We start from the raw sequence: 14,274 nt of genomic DNA, 5'->3' as shown, positions 1-14,274 counted from the left end.
TCGTTCCGGTGTCTGTCCCTTCGGGGAAATGTCACGCATTGAGTACCGGAGTCCTGTTAGCCCGCTACAGCCCGGTTTACCGGAGTCCTGCTAGCCCAGTGCTACAGCCCGGACCCACTTGCTGTTGACCGACACGTTCGAAGCTGGGTCATGAATGCCTGTCCCTGTAAGTCTGTGCCACTTTGGGTTTACGACTAGTCATGTCAGCCCGGGCTCCTTATCATATGGATGCTAGCGGCACTATCATATACGTGAGCCAAAAGGCGCAAACGGTCCCGGGCAAAGGTAAGGCGACACCCGTGGGGATACCGTGCGTGAGGCCGCAAAGTGATATGAGGTGTTACAGACTAGATCGATGTGACATCGAGTCGGGGTCCTGACAGCGTTGGCATCAGAGCCGGACTGCCTGTAGGTTCTCCAAGCCAAACTGGTCGATGTTGAGTCTAGAAATTCTTTAGCTATATGTAGGGGAATTGTTTGTGGGTTGGAACGTAAGGCTCTTTTACTCCTTCATCTTATAACATTCTGATCTGAGTCAGTCTATTCTTCCACCGGGGGTTAAGGAGTTAGGATCTATTCTCTCTATCAGGATCACGTGTTACTAATCAGTAGTACCTTATAGGTTTGATGGATACAAGCCTAGTTCAATTCTACTACCACATTATGTTGCTAGGATGGACTCAGAACTTGATATGATGATGTTGAGTATGTATGTAATCCTTTGTCAAATGTCTCAAAATCCTTCTTGAGCATTTACAGCTGTTATGCTGCCGAAATTTTGCTAGAAATTCTAATGCCTTTGCATTATGATTGTGTTTTCAGATGGCCACTCGCGACCTCAATCAAGTGGTTCGCCTGACTCGATGCCTAGATGTACCCGGTCATACCGCCATGTTGGTCAGGGTACTGACTGAGGTTGGATACCGCTGGTATCCTGAGTACACGGACGAAGAGCAATTTCGAGACTTTAATCAAAGCCAGTATCTCTGCACTGTCAGGATATTTCCATCTTATCCTCGGTCTACCGAGCCCCTTCACTGTTCCTATGGACTCAGGGTTACTATTGAGATGGCTGTGCAGGACGCCGCCTACTCTATGATGACCATCATGCGAGTCAGGTCCGGTCTACTTCGGGACTCTGATTTTCGGTATATGCCAGGATCACTTCCGGGAGCACAAGGGTATCTCCAGGCTATCTATGCTGACCCCACCCAGGAGGATTCACGGACTCGCACCACTGCTGAGATGCTCGAGGATAAGGACCGTGAAAATCGGGCCTTGAGGTTAGAGCTCTTCAATACCCGTGCTGACCACTGGGCCACATTGACTCGGTTTGCACCGGCGGTGCAAGCTGGATGTTCGGATATGTGCGATCTCTATCCTGTGAGATCTGCTCTGCCAGACGTGATGGGTTGGCGTGATGTAGGAGGCATCACCCCACCTCGCGGTCCCCGCAGGCCACCGTCTGTTGGTCCAAGACCTCATCCTAGCCCTTATGGTCCACAAGCTCCGCGAGATCATCTGTTTCCGGATGATCATGTTGAGCTTCCAGGCTATGGAGGTGATTTCTACGAGAACTACTACGGATCGGTCTGAGTTAGTGGTAGTATCACTAGTCTGCACTAGCTGTGTCGTCTATCGTTCTGCGTGACTCGTGGGATATGACCTAGTTTGTACTCTTTCCGGAGGTGTAGAAAAATAATGTATAGGAGCTTGGGATGCCTCCGATGAGATGTAATCCTCTTTTCACCGTAATAGTACTTTGTTTGGTCTTGTACTAAACCCTGTATGGTGTGTATGACGATGGAATAAAGAAGCAGTTTCTGTATCTACCATGTCATACGGATGATCATTTTGCATTTCGAGGTATTCCTTACATTTTGTATCCTATGTCGGAATTTTATCATTCTGACTAAATCATTGTCTTGTTTACCTAGGATGGTCAACACGCGCACTAACCCTGCTCCTCAAGAGCAGGCCGAAGGTAGTGAAGTCAGGAATGCAAATCTGCCTCATCCTCCTTCCCTAGCCGAGGTTATGATGGAAGCTGAGAGAAACAAGCGGGAGACCAACTGTTTATTGGAGCGTATTGAACAGAACACAGCACACCATCAGAGGACTAACGTGGTGTCACTCAGTGATTTCATCAAGTTACACCCACCCACGTTCCACCACTCCGTCGAGCCTCTCGACGCTGATGACTGGCTTCGCAGTATCTCTCACAAGCTGCGTTCCGCGCTAGTAGCTGAGGCTGACAAGGTCACCTTTGCTGCATATCATCTTGAAGGCCCCGCTAGTCTATGGTGGGAGAATTATGGAGCTATGCGCCCAGCGGGCCATGTCACTACTTGGGATGAATTCAACGAGGCTTTCCGTGAACATCACATTCCGGAGGGTCTCATGGACCGTAAACGTGAGGAATTTTGCAATTTCACCCAAGGCCGACTCTCTGTGGATGCTTACAACAGGGAGTTTGGTAACCTCGCACGCTATGCAACTGAGGAAGTTTCTACCGATGCCAAGAAGCAAGCAAGGTTCCGTAAGGGACTTAGTCCTAAGCTTCGCCGCGACCTCCGTCTGCATGAGTGCACATCTTTTCAGAAGCTTGTTAACAAGGCCATCAGTGCTGAAACTGGTCAGACTGATTATGACGCAACACGCAAGCATGGCCGTGACATGGGTTCCTCATCCGGTGCTGGTCCTCAGAAGCGCCGCGTGTGGGTGCCCAACACCGCCCTGCCACCCAGGTTCACACCGAGGCCATCTTTCCAGACGCCTCGACCTGTTCAACAGTCTGCTCCAGCCAAGCCCTATGGGGGTCCAATCAACAATGCTCCTCCATGTACCAGTTCCGTGACTTGTTTCAAGTGTGGGGAATCTGGTCACTATATGCGTGAGTGTCCCCAGACCAACCCCAACCAATCTGCTAAAGCTGTTGGCCGTGGCAAGCCGACAGGGAAAGTGTTCCACGCCAAGCCGGCCACCGCTACACGTGGCCATGTCAACTGTATCTCTGCCGAAGAAGCTCAAGAGGATCCCAACGTCGTTCTTGGTACGCTTCTTGTTAATTGCCACCCGGCATCTGTTCTTTTCGATACAGGAGCCTCTCATTCTTTTATATCCGAAGATTATGCTCGTTTGCATAACATTGCATTCGGTGATATGCCAACCTCTATGGTAATTCAAACTCCGGGATCCAAATGGCAAACCTCTAGAGTAAGCCATGGAAATGAAATCCAAGTCGACAGACTAGTTTTCCTCGCATCTTTGATAGCTCTCAAATTTTTAGATATTAATATCATTTTGGGTATGGACTGGATGTCAGCTCATCATGCCAAAATTGATTGCTTCACTAGGACTGTTCAACTCACTCATCCTTCGGGGAAGATAGTCAATGTTTTGACCCGATTAGCCAAGCGACAATTATATTCTCTTAACGCTAGCCCTTTGCCAGACCTTGAGGATGTTCCGGTAGTCCGTGACTCCCCGGATGTCTTCCCAGAGGAATTGCCAGGTGTTCCACCTGACAGGGATGTTGAGTTCGTAATAGACCTCATTCCAGGAACCGTTCCGATTGCTAGAAGACCCTATAAGATGGCACCACTAGAACTAGCCGAGCTTAAGAAACAACTCGATGAGTCCTTGAAAAAGGGTTTCATCCAACCTAGTTCATCTCCGTGGGCTTGCCCCGTCCTCTTCGTCAAGAAGAAGGATGGTACGGACCGGATGGCTGTAGATTATCGACCTGTCAATTTGGTCACAATCAAGAACATATATCCGCTTCCCAGGATCAACGACCTGTATGATCATCTCGCTGGATCCTCAATCTTCTCCAAAATGGATTTGAGGTTGGGCTACCATCAAATCAAAATCAGAAACGGGGACATTCCTAAAACGGCCTTTCTTACTCGTTATGGCCAATACGAGTACACCGTCATGTCCTTCGGATTAACCAACGCTCCAGCCACCTTTTCTCGGTTAATGAACTCAATCTTCATGGAGTATTTGGATAAATTCGTCGTAGTTTATCTCGATGATATACTCATCTACTCCAAGAACGAGGAGGAACATGCCGAACATCTAAGGCTAGTGTTGAAGAAACTTCGAGAGCATCGCCTTTATGCCAAATTTTCTAAATGTGAATTCTGGTTGTCAGAAGTGACCTATCTGGGTCATGTAATATCTGGTAAAGGTATTGCTGTTAACCCTGAGCGACTTCAAGCCGTCCTTAATTGGACTCCACCTGAATCGGTCAAGCAAGTTCGGAGTTTTCTGGGCTTAGCGAGCTATTGTCGTCGCTTTGTCGAAAACTTCTCCAAAGTTGCCAAACCTCTAACCGAACTCCTCAAGAAAGATAAGAAGTTCGAATGGACTCCACAATGTGAGCACAGCTTTCAGGAACTGAAAAGACGCCAGACTTCTGCTCCCGTTCTGGTACCGCCAGACTTCTCTAAGGACTTTGTTATCTACTGCGACGCCTCGCGACAAGGACTAGGTTGCATTCTCATGCAAGATCGACACGTAATTGCCTACGCTTCACGGCAATTGCACCCACATGAGGAGAATTATCCTACGCATGATCTAGAGCTTGCAGCCGTAGTCTATGCACTTAAGACCTGGCGACATTACCTCCTCGGTAACCGTTGCGAAATATTCACTGATCACCAAAGTCTGAAGTACATTTTCACCCAACCGGATTTGAATCTCAGGCAAAGACGTTGGGTTGAGTTGATCACAGATTTCGACTTAGGAATAACTTACACCCCAGGAAAAGCCAACGTCATGGCTGATGCGCTAAGTCGTAAATCCTATTTTAACAACCTGATGTTACAACAAAGTCAACCGCTTCTCCATGAGGAATTTCGGAAGCTTAATCTTCACATTGTTCCTCAAGGTTTTCTTTCCACCTTGGTGGCGAAACCTACCCTTACGGATCAGATCATCAAAGCACAGAAGGTAGATCCGGGAATTTCCCGCATCAAGAGAAACATCAAGAAAGGAGTTGCGAATTGTTTCTCCATTGATGATCAAGGGGTCGTATACTTCGGGAATCGACTAGTGGTTCCCAAGGTGCGAAACCTGAGGCGATTGATCCTTAAGGAAGCTCATGAATCTCCTCTCACCATTCATCCCGGTAGTACTAAGATGTATCAGGACCTACGCCAAAGGTTCTGGTGGACTAGGATGAAGAGAGAAATTGCTCAGTATATTGCTAATTGCGACGTCTGTCGTTGTGTAAAAGCAGAGCATCAACGGCCTGCTGGCACCCTTCAACCCTTAGCTATTCCCGAATGGAAATGGGATAAAGTTGGTATGGATTTCATTACCGGTTTTCCCAGTACCAAGAGAGGGAATAATGCTATCTTCGTCGTTGTCGATCATCTTTCCAAAGTAGCCCATTTCCTACCTGTTCGTGAGAGTATAACCGCTAGTCAATTGGCAGACTTATACATCTCCCGGATAGTGTCTCTCCATGGTGTTCCTTTGGAAATTAATTCGGATCGAGGAAGTCTTTTCACCTCTCGATTTTCGGAAAGTTTCCAAAATACTATGGGAACCTGTCTCTCCTTTAGCACCGCTTTCCACCCTCAGTCGAGTGGTCAAGTGGAACGCGTCAACCAGATTCTAGAAGACATGCTACGAGCCTCTGTTATCTCATTCGGAATGGATTGGGAGAAGTGCCTTCCATTTGCCGAATTCGCTTACAACAACAGCTATCAATCTAGCTTGGGTAAAGCCCCTTTTGAAGTTCTCTATGGACGACGGTGTCGAACACCCCTTAACTGGTCAGAGACCGGGGAAAGACAATTCTTTGGCCCGGATATGATTCAGGAAGCAGAAGAGCAAGTTCGCATCGTTCGTGAAAAATTGAAAACAGCCCAATCCCGTCAGAAGAGTCAATATGACCGAAAACATAAGGCTATGACTTTTGAGATTGACGAGAAGGCTTACCTTCGGGTTACCCCTCTGAAGGGAACCCATCGTTTCGGTATCAAAGGCAAATTGGCTCCTCGTTACATTGGACCTTTTCGCATTCTCGCCAAACGAGGAGAAGTTGCCTACCAGTTGGAACTACCTCCGCACCTCTCCAGAGTCCACGATGTCTTCCACGTTTCTCAACTCAGGCGTTGCTTCTCGGATCCTATCCGCGGAGTGGACCATGAAATGCTTGATCTCCAAGATAATCTTACATATCGAGAGTACCCCATTCGTATCCTTGATCAGGCCGAGCGTACCACTCGACGTCATAATATCAAGTTTCTCAAAGTTCAATGGTCGCACCATTCTGAGGATGAAGCAACTTGGGAAAGGGAGGATCGTCTTCGACTTGAGTATCCCGCCTTCTTTCCGGAAGAACCCAAATCTCGGGACGAGATTCTTTTGAGTGGGGGTGAGTTGTCACATCCTAGTTAGCCATGCATTAGAGTGTTGCATCATGTTTACTCTTTCATCAGAAACCTGAAATGGGGATGACAGAACCCCCAGTCCCCTCTGAAACCAATTAGGGTTTACTAAAAACTTTTTCAATGAACCTGAAATGCCCTTCTAAAATGCCCATCATTTTTGTCTTGGTTCAGAACCTCTGCCAAAAGTGGTGCACATTTTCCTAGGCCATCTTAGGGTTTTTGAATTAAATCATAAGTATTTGAATTTGGGCATTTAAAATTATATAAAATAATTAATTTCTCAAATAACTCCAAACCAAAATGTTTCATGTTGGAAATAATCCAACTATGGACCAGGAGTAGTTTGGTGATTTTTGGAGTTGCCCAAGTATTTTATTTAATTCAACAAAGTGGCAGAAGTATTAATAAGAAACAGAAAACAGAAAGAAATGGGAAAAGGCTTACCTGTCGCCCAGCACCGGCCCACCTGCCGGCCCAGCCCAGCACCGCACCAGCGAGCTGCTTGCCGGCCAGGCAGGCAGGCAGGTGCTCAACGGCGATCACCGCATGGGTGCCACGCACCTGCTCGCCGCCTCGCCGCCTCCCTCTCCCGGCTAACGCCGTGAATCGGCCTCCCTCTCTCCCCCAAACCTCCCAGACACCCCCTCTCCCCTCCAGCTCCTCTCCCTCGCTCTCCCACGCCATGGCCGACGCCATCGCCGCCACCCCCTCGCCGTAGCCACGCCCTCCATCAACCCCACGCCGTGCCGCCGTGTCCAGGAGCTCCGCCACCGTCCACTTCATCGAGCTAGCCGAGCCCCGTGTGCTCGTGCGGCCCGAGACCACCGCACCGACCTCGCCCGAGCTCGCCGTCGCCGGAGATCCCCTTCAACGCCGTCGCCGCCTCAGCTCGTCCCCGACCCTGCCGGTGGCCTCTACGGGAGCCCTGTGAGCCTAGCTACCTCTCCGACCCTCTCTCTCTCTCATTCTCGAGCCGTGTAGCCACCGCACGAAGATCACACGCACGCACCGCCGCGGATCTCGTCGCCGACGTGCTTCCGGCCATCCTCCGGCCAACCCGCGGTGTCCAACGCACTCACCACGCTGCGTTAGGCCCAACCGTGCACTCCCCGCACCTCACCGATCCCCCTAGCGACAAGTTCGACTTTGGCCGAACTCCGGTGGCCGCCAAAGTCGTCGCCGGCGCCAACTCCGGCCACCCCGACCCCAACGGACTCCACCAAGAGCTGCGGCTCGACCTCAGTTCCTCTCCGGTGCCCTCCGCGGCTCGTTTGGTTGCCGGAACGGCAAAAATCACTTCCGCCGCCGCGTCGGGCTCACCGGCGGCTAAACGCCGGTGCAGCCGACCCGGATTTGACCACGGGTGGGCCCTGGTTGACTCCCCTGAGTCAATGACAGGTGGGGCCCAGCCCTGTTAATTAAACAGGTTTAGTTTTAATTAAACTTTAATTAATTTAATCACCCTGACATGCGGGACCCACTGTCAGGTTTGACCCTGACATGTTCCGTTGACCTGCTAACGTCACACTGACGTCAGGCTGACGCAATAATTGATTTTCTGGAATTATTCTATTATAGGAAATTCCAGAATATAATTTAAACTTCAAAAATTCATAACTTTTATTCTGTAACTCCAAATCAGACAAATTATATATGAAAAATGATCAGAAAAATCCAATCTATCCATCTGTACTATTTTCATGCATGACTAAACAAGTTAACTTGATGTTTAATGCAGAACAAGGAAAAACACTTTAAAGGGCCATGTTTCAGTTTGAAATTTGAATCTTTTATTCAAATTGGTTCAAACCCTTCTGGTCTTAGCTGCATTAGCCCAACACACTCATATTGCCATGTTTCATGCATGCATCATATTGTTGCACATTGTTTGGTGATGGTTGTGTATCGGTGTTCTTTGCGGCAGGATCTGCCTCCGAGGAGTACCGTGATTACCCTAACGAAGAACCATATCAGTGCATCGAACCATCAGGCAAGCAACCAACCATTTGATCATATCGATACAATCCCATGTTCTCGCTCCTGCTCTCTTTTATTGCATTAAGACAACGCGTTTCAAACTGCTATGTGCTACGGTAGTTGAACCCACTTCCTCTGCATGACCTGTCATTGCCACAGTAACTATATGAAACCCACTAGCATGTGTAGGAGTTGATTGAGCCATATGTATGTGTTGTTCCTACCTTGCTATGCCTGCTATGCTTAGAGTCGTGTCAGGTCTGGTTCATCTGGGTGATGGGCTAGAGTGAAATGATTATGTCGGTAATGAAAGTGGTGTGGTGAACATGATTTGGTAAAGGTATCGATGAGAGGCCATGTAGGAGTACATGGTGGGTTGTTTCATTGAAGCCGACATTAAGCACTGAGATCTGTATGTGTGATTTAAGATTCAGCTACTACCATGCATTGGGCCCGAAACCAATGGACCCTCTCGACTTCTTATTCACCCTAGTTCTCTGTCCAGGAGTTGCAAGTAGTTTCTGGCGTTTGTAGTATACTGGAGGCCGTGGACAGTGCTGACCGTAGGGGTGGGCTGTGATGCGGTAGGTACGTGGCACGGTGTACCGAATACCCGTTAGGTATCTCGGGAACCCTGTTCACATCGTTTGGGACTGTGAGCGATACCTCGGCCGGATCTCCTCATGGTTGGAACCCGAATAGGCGATAAACCTGGACTAGAGACTTAGGTGATTAGGTAGGTCGTGGCCGACACCCACGTTGGGCTTCCGCTTGAAGGTTGTCGAGTACATGTCGTGTAAACGACGGTAAGTGGTGAGAGCGTGTATGAAGAAGTACACCCCTGCAGGGTTATCATGATCTATTCGAATAGCCGCGTCCGCGGTAAAGGACTACTTGGTTGCCTATACAGTTCATAGACAAGTAAATGGAAACTACTAAAAGCCTCAAGACAAGTGTGAGTGCCGAGGATGGCTCTTCCGTAGGAAGACGGAGGTGGATCCTCGGTAGTGTATTGAATTGGTGAGTAGTGGACTCGTGTACGCAAAACCGTTTCAAATTGGAGTCTCGTAGGTTAGCCTAGCCAAGAGTCAAAGCTGGCTTGCTGCAACAACTCCACCAACCCTTCTTGATAATGTGCATGTATATAGGATCTGATGTAAGTCTTGCTGAGTACCTTTGTACTCATGATGCTATAATTTACATTTTTACAGAAGACGCTGCAACCCCTTCTGATGGGTTCTACGTAGACGTTGACATCAATGAGTAGGCTATGACCCAGGTGGTGATCCTGAGCTTGTGAAGGACCACGTAGTATAGCTAGGCTTTCCAAGCCTCTTTGATTTTCTAGTTGTCTGTACTCAGACAAGTTACTTCCGTTGCTGGTTTGTATGACTGTATGACTTGAATGTTGGGTCGTGTGACCCGTACCTTTGTGTATGTAATGTATGGCTCTCTGAGCCTTAAATAAAGTACTTGTGTCGTAGAGTCATGTTGTGATGCCTTGTTGTATTTGCACATATCGAGCATATTGTGTGTATGATTGAAATGCTTGGTATGTGTGGGATCTAACTATCTAGTCGTTTATCTTTAGTAGCCTCTCTTACCGGGAAATGTCTCCTAGTGTTACCGCCGAGCCATGGTAGCTTGCTACTGCTCTGGAACACTTAGGATGGCCGGCATGTGTCCTTCTTCGTTCCGGTGTCTGTCCCTTCAGGGAAATGTCACGCATTGAGTACCGGAGTCCTGTTAGCCCGCTACAGCCCGGTTTACCGGAGTCCTGCTAGCCCAGTGCTACAGCCCGGACCCACTTGCTGTTGACCGACACGTTCGAAGCTGGGTCATGAATGCCTGTCCCTGTAAGTCTGTGCCACTTTGGGTTTACGACTAGTCATGTCAGCCCGGGCTCCTTATCATATGGATGCTAGCGGCACTATCATATACGTGAGCCAAAAGGCGCAAACGGTCCCGGGCAAAGGTAAGGCGACACCCGTGGGGATACCGTGCGTGAGGCCGCAAAGTGATATGAGGTGTTACAGACTAGATCGATGTGACATCGAGTCGGGGTCCTGACATTGTCGGTGTCGAAACCAGCGGATCTCGGGTAGGGGGTCCCGATTTGTGCGTCTAGGCAGATGGTAACAGGAGACAAGGGACACGATGTTTTTACCCAGGTTTGGGCCCTCTCGATGGAGGTAAAACCCTACTCCTGCTTGATTAATATTGATGATATGGGTAGTACAAGAGTAGATCTACCACGAGATCAGAGAGGCTAAACCCTAGAAGCTAGCCTATGGTATGATTGTTATTCATCCTATGGACTAAAACCCTTTAGTTTATATAGGCACCGAAGAGGGTTAGGGTTACACAGAGTCGGTTACAATGGTAGGAGATCTACATATCCGTATCGCCAAGCTTGCCTTCTACGCCAAGGAAAGTCCCATCCGGACATGGGACGAAGTCTTCAATCTTGTATCTTCATAGTCCAGGAGTCCGGCCAAAGGTGATAGTTCGGCTATCCGGACACCCCCTAATCCAGGACTCCCTCAGTAGCCCCCGAACCAGGATTCAATGGCGATGAGTCCGGCGCGTAGATTGTCTTCAGCATTGCAAGGCGGGTTCTTCTCCAAATCCTGTGTACCTGTTGAATAGCGCCCGGCTTCTTGTAAATATTGCGCTTCTCGGCTTCCACGCCCAATAATGGCCATCTTCCACGTGTTGAACGAATGCGAAAAGCCAGGGTATTTTTACATTTATCCCCCTAGCTGCGCAAATGAGCTGCCTATAAAAGAGACGAGAATCTAGATCTGAATCACACCATTCTCCCTTCGCGAGCATTCATCAGAGCGCATCTGACAGAAGTCCATTCCATCATGGACAGTCGACGCGGCTCCTCCTCTCGCCCTCCCAGCCCTCAGCCTGGAGATTGCGAGAGATGCTCCGTCCCGCACAGTGAGCTAGTGGCGCGCCAAACCAAGGGATTTCTTCCCCCAGCCTTCATGGTTCCGGTTCGAGCCGCACTCGCCACCTATAAGGGCGGAAAGCAAGCGGAGAGCGTCCCCAGCCCCTCCAAAGGAGAGCGGGTATGCCTTGTCTCTTATTTGATAAGAGGGCTCGGATCTCCAATTCATTCGTTTCTCCGGGGGCTCCTGGAGTTCTACGGCCTCCAGTTGCACAACCTTACGCCTGCCTCCATTTTGCATATTGCGGGCTTCGTGGCACTTTGCGAGCTGTTTTTGGGCATCGAGGCTCATTTTGCGTTGTGGAAGAAGTTGTTCTGCCTCATGCCCTGTTCTCAAGAGGGGTCAATATATCAAGTGGGCGGAGCCGAACTATGGCGCATCGCCGGGACCGGATATCTATCCGGAACCCCGAAGAAGGCGTCCGAAGACTGGCCTTCGGCATGGTTTTATATAGAAGATGTCCCCCTGCCGGACCCTGTTCGGCTCGGCCTCCCTGAGTTTAATAACGCTCCTTTGAAGAAACGCTTAAGCTGGCCTCCACGGAGCCCTCAGAAGGAAAACGACAGGGACGTCCTTTACCTGATGAGCCGGATAAGGTTGTTAGCTCATTCTGGGCTGACCATGATCGGGGTCATGCCCACATGCATTATGCAGGGGGTGCATCCGCTCCGGTATAGAGGCCACCCCATGTGGGATTTCAACGGGGAGGATGATTCCACCCGCTGCGGCCGTAAGGGGCCGGGATCGGTCGCCGATCTGATGAAGATGTTGTCCGCATTGTACAAGGGAGAAGAGGAGGAATTTCTCTGTGTCAATCCACAGGGCGGATTTTCTATGTACAATCCTCCGAGCTGGGTAAGCGGACATTTCTTTTTGCCTATCCGATCCATATTCCCATAGTCAAGTATCTCATTTTGTGATTTCGGCACAGGAACTGCGCCAGGCTGTAAAGGACATAAATAGCCTGCCTCCACAACCCGAGGATCCGAAACGGTTCCTCGATCCGACCTCCCAAGAGGATCCGAACATATCGGTGGAGCTCATTGATGGGGTATTTCACCAACTGAGCATCGATAATGCCTTGGTCGCCATCACGGCCGATTACCCCGGAATACTTCCGGCCTCGAAGGTAACTGAGACCGAAGTCCCAATACTTTGAAAATGACCCATCTGTGCTTATTTTTGATCACCGTATACCAATGGTGTTTCTCAGGGGAAGTCCTTGAGGTGGAAGGCCGAGCCTGCGACGGCTAGTCAACAGGGGACAGCAAGGCCCAATAGGCTGAAAAGAAGTGCAGTCCAGATTGAAATTCCGGCGCAACGGTATGGCGTGTCATGTTACTCCCAGGCTTTATTCCTGGGAGGCATACTAACGCTCGTGCTTTTTCAGGAGGAAGAGCGCTCGACGTACTGTATCCGGAGAGGTTGCCAATCAATCCTCCACTCGCCAGGCTCCAAAGCCAGGTCCAGAAGCGGAGGCGAACACGAGGCGTGCGCAGGATGCTCCTCCGACAGAGGATGCCGACAGGTTATCTGCCACCAATTCTGAGGTGGAGAGTGCCATGAATCATAGGCATGGCCGGACAGTTCTTCGTGACGCATGTTTCTCCCAGAGGCATTGGATGCCTTTAATTTGGGAGGTGCGCACCTCCGTGCCACTCAAAATGGTCTTGCCAGAGCCACGGAGCAGTATGTAAAAGACATACGGGTGAGAAAATTTGACAGTTATATATGCCAGTAGCTCCCGAGACTTGAAATAGTTAGAATAACTGATTTAAGGATCATTTGTTATGCAGGATCTTACAGAAAAGAATACCCAACTGTCCCGGGAGCTGGAGGAGTGCAAAGCCCAACTTGAGGCCGCACTAGCCACAGTGGGGGAAGCCAATGAGACCCCCTCTGGTAATATATGCTTCAAAAGATAAGTAATTTGTGAAGTGCGACGCGTGTATAAGTCTGACAATAATATTGCAGATGGCGCCGGGATAGATCCGGACAAGCAACAGATCATGCGCCGGTTAAAGGCCGGTGAGAATGTGCTTACAAGGGTGAGGCAACAGAAAAATAATCTCCAAGATGCCAACACCCAGCTGGGTGAGGAACTAAAGGATGTTCGTGCCCAGCTTTCTGATTCCGTTAAGGAGAATCGGCGGCTTCGACGCGGCATTTTTAGTAAGTTCTTGAACGAACTTTGAAAAAGAGTTCGGCGAGGAAGCCGACTAACAGAGTTATGTCTGTAGGTATGCTCACAGGCCGTCCTGCAGAGGAAATGCCCGGTTCTATGGGTGACCTTCTTCCCGAGCTCTTGCAACTGCATGAAAGAGTTCGGCAGGTGATGAAAGACGTTGCCCAGGCCTTGTGGCCATCTGTCTCCCTACCCGAAGGCCTTGGAGAGCTTGCAGAGAGGCTTTAGGGAGCACGGCGACGCTTCCGATTATGGAAGATATCAGCCTGCCGTCAAGGCGCCAGGGAGGCCTGGGCCATGGTGAAGACGTGGTACACGAAGGCTGACCCAAACCACATGGCCAAGGTCGGACCTGTGGGCCCCGATGGGAAGGAGATCCTGCGAGCTTAGTGTACGGCCAAGTAGAGTTGGCCGCAAAGTATTCCCAGCAGGACTGTAAACTAGACAGCCTATTAGATGGCATTGAAGAGGAATACAATTAGTCGAATTGACTATGTAATTTAAGATGACATGAAAAATGCCTTCTAGCCGGATTGTAGATCATTTGTCATAGCGGACCTTTTCGCTTCAACCTCGGGACCCAATAGTCCGGAGTGTGTCCGAATACCCTCGCGGTTATATAAGAACCGGGACATGCGTGGAGACCAGGCGTAGGGGTCATTAGTGCTTTATCAGACAAGTGCCCAACTAGTTATGTTATATTACATGGTTAGTAAGAAACATCTTCCAGGGAGAATAGTTCCGT

Source organism: Triticum aestivum, chromosome 3B, assembly GCF_018294505.1.
Source record: "Triticum aestivum cultivar Chinese Spring chromosome 3B, IWGSC CS RefSeq v2.1, whole genome shotgun sequence".
NCBI lineage: Eukaryota > Viridiplantae > Streptophyta > Magnoliopsida > Poales > Poaceae > Triticum > Triticum aestivum.
This window is presented reverse-complemented; position numbering follows the sequence as displayed.